The 2,884-nt window shown below is 43.9% G+C and overlaps 1 non-coding gene across 1 annotated transcript; it reads left to right on the top strand.

The window, feature by feature from the left end:
- Positions 1-2,117: 2,117 nt before the first annotated feature.
- On the top strand, positions 2,118-2,302 carry LOC146816842 (U2 spliceosomal RNA). The gene has a single exon (XR_014964959.1). It is a non-coding gene; the product is annotated as a U2 spliceosomal RNA (small nuclear RNA).
- Positions 2,303-2,884: the final 582 nt, after the last annotated feature.

Genomic DNA, 2,884 nt, shown 5'->3' with positions numbered 1-2,884 from the left:
ACTCAATGAATGGAGGATGCTGTAACAGTGCTGAGAGTCAAGTTTGATACAGAAGGCCAAGGACAGAAGAACTGGAAGGAGAAGATTCCACAAGTTTCCAGGACTCTTGGGTTATGGTCATTGAGGGACTTGTCTTTTGAGGGGAGGGTTTTTGTATTAAGGACTGTGTTATTGCCCAGTTTGTTTTACTTGGCTGCAGTGTTTCCTCCACCGCGAAGAGTACAAGTGATCCTGGCACGGAAGTTCGCGCTTTGCTTCTGGAGAGTCGCAATGGAGCCATTGGCTAGAGACATTCTGTACAAGCCAAGGAGTGCAGGGGGAATGAACTTACATGATCTGCGACATATCCTTCATTTGTATTTTGTTTTTGTTCATTTACACATGTTTTTCTTTGTCTAGTCCAAAGCGGGAACTTTTGTGAAATATAACCTAGGTTTTGTTTTAAGATCCCTGAAAATGTGGACACCAAAAAATGTTTCACCCCTTGCCTTTTCATCGCCTGAATGTTATGGTTTTGTCAAAAGTTTTTTGACTGCTTATCGACTGCAAACGCTAGAATCTTTTTGTTGGAAATAGTTTAAAATAGTGTCTGATTTTGTGTCCAGCAGGTCACCGGTGACTACAGTGCCAAACATGACAGAAGAAAGATCCAGAGCCGCTTGGCTTGGAATGGCCCATCCAAAGATTTTAGGTTTTCATCAAGATCTCCATTGGAGGGCGGCACATGAGGTATTACCAACGAAGAGAGCCTTGCACCGTAGATCCTTAGCGCTATCTCCAGGCTGTCCTAGGGAGGGATGTCGAGATGAGGAATCAGCTGCGCATGTCTTTTGGGATTGCCCTTTTGCCACACCAGTTTGGAGTTGTCTCTGCAGTACCTGAGACATCATCTATTGGAAGAACAGCTGACATATCGTTTGGTGATGCACGCATCAGGCACGGGACCTTGGCACCCAGAACAATGGAGAGTGGTTTGCTACATTATTTCTGCTGTGAAGACTGCTCTTTGTCATGCTAGAAACGTGATGGTGTTAACAAACAGACACTCTCTCACCAGTTGCTGTTTGGAGGATTGCTCAAAAGGCAGTTAAAGAGTACTTTGAACAGGATGTCAAAAGGAAGAGTATGTCTTGGGCCGCCTGTGTTTCGGTTTTTCGTCCACCCTGAGAGGCGTCTGACCCCTGGACCGCAGGGGTAGGGACATAATCTATTCTCCTCCTGATTTTCAGGGCTTCATTGCGCCTGGACTCTTGATACTCTCCTTAACCCCTTCAGCGCTGCGCGGATTCCCCCGCGGTGCTGAAGGGTTCGAGCGCGGGCGGGGCCATGACGGAACGGTTCCGTCATGAGCACAGCTCAACCGATGCTCATGACGGAATCGTTCCGTCATGAGCATGGAAGGGGTTAAACCTGCATGTAATGTGCTTATGTTTACATTATCTTCCAATTGTTTCAGCTGAACTGTATGTTTCAAAACACCTTTGTACTTCTGCACAGAGGCAACTGCTGTTATTTGTACCTTTTTAGTACATGTTAGCTTGCGTACTTTTGGTTGGAAGCTATCCTGCTGAACTCTGCTGGACTTTGGCTGCTTGTTAATGATCAGAACAGTGCAAGAAGATGTCTTCAGTTTTTATATCCAGAGAACATAGACTTCATTTTGATATGCTGTCTGTAAGGGGTAAAAGGGCTTTCCCTCCTGAGTTCTGTCACTCATTGGCGGGAACAGGATTACTATGCGCAGTCTGTTTTTCTTTTTTCGTAGACCTTTCCTGGGTGGTAAGGAGTCGCTAGCGCAGTGCTCTGCTATGATTGTTGGAAAATGGGGTTTCTTGATTGATACTCTAAAATGGTGCTAGGCCTGGATGTGGTTTTTAGTTTTTGATAGTATTCTTGATGTTTTTTCCAGTGTTCTGCTTGGCGAGTTTTTGTATATATTTGTCATTTTTGATGACCTGTTCTTGAATTATGTGTTTTTTTTCAGATGTATTACTCTAGTTGTCTTCTACAATGTCGTCGAAATGCCATTGTACACTCATGTATTATTTAGAGGTCGCCGCATTCCCCTGCTTGTTTTTCTGTATGATATGTAATTATTTATTCCCTTGTATTATACTTGATCTTCAATAACATATATTTTTGAATTAAATCTGTTCTTATAAGTTTAATATCTGATACTTCCTCTATCGGAGGACCATATATTAAACTGATTTTTGGAACAGGGAGATGGAATAGGAGCTTCCTCTGTCCAGTCCATGCATCAACCTGGTATTGCAGTACCTCCAGGAATGGTGTGCTTCCCCACCTGGGGAAAACAATGCTTTTGAAAAATAGATGAGAAAATGAAAGTAGCGCTTCACTACCAAACCCTGTAAAGTGGCGCTACTGTGTTTGCATGACCACCAAGCCGCGCTTTATTTATTTTTCACGTTTTCTTGAACTTTTTAATTTTTTTTATTTCGTTCCCCATCCAGACGCTGCACTTTGAAAGAGAAAATGTCAGAAGAAGACTGCTTTTCCAGCAGCGGAGTTTCATTAGTTTTTGGATCCATTTCACTGGGGAAATTCAGTCAGTAGGATCGAAGTAGAGACGGAAAGAGGAGAGAGAGAGAGAGACGGAAAGAGGAGAGAGAGAGAGAGAGAGAGAGACGGAAAGAGGAGAAAGAGAGAGAGAGGGAAAGAGGAGAGAGAGAGAGAGAGAGAGAGAGAGAGAGAGAGAGAGAGAGAGAGAGAGACAAAGAGAGAGAGAGAGAGAGAGAGAGAGAGAGAGAGAGAGAGAGAGAGACAAAGAGACAGAGAGACAGAGAGAAGTGGACACTGCCCTTGGTTTCTCTGAGCAAGAAGAAAAATACAGAGTCCTTTTCCTTCTTTGCCCGCCCGAACG

The sequence above is a fragment of the Triturus cristatus genome, chromosome 6 (genome assembly GCF_964204655.1).
Source record: "Triturus cristatus chromosome 6, aTriCri1.1, whole genome shotgun sequence".
NCBI classification, from domain to species: domain Eukaryota; kingdom Metazoa; phylum Chordata; class Amphibia; order Caudata; family Salamandridae; genus Triturus; species Triturus cristatus.
This window is presented reverse-complemented; position numbering and strand designations above follow the sequence as displayed.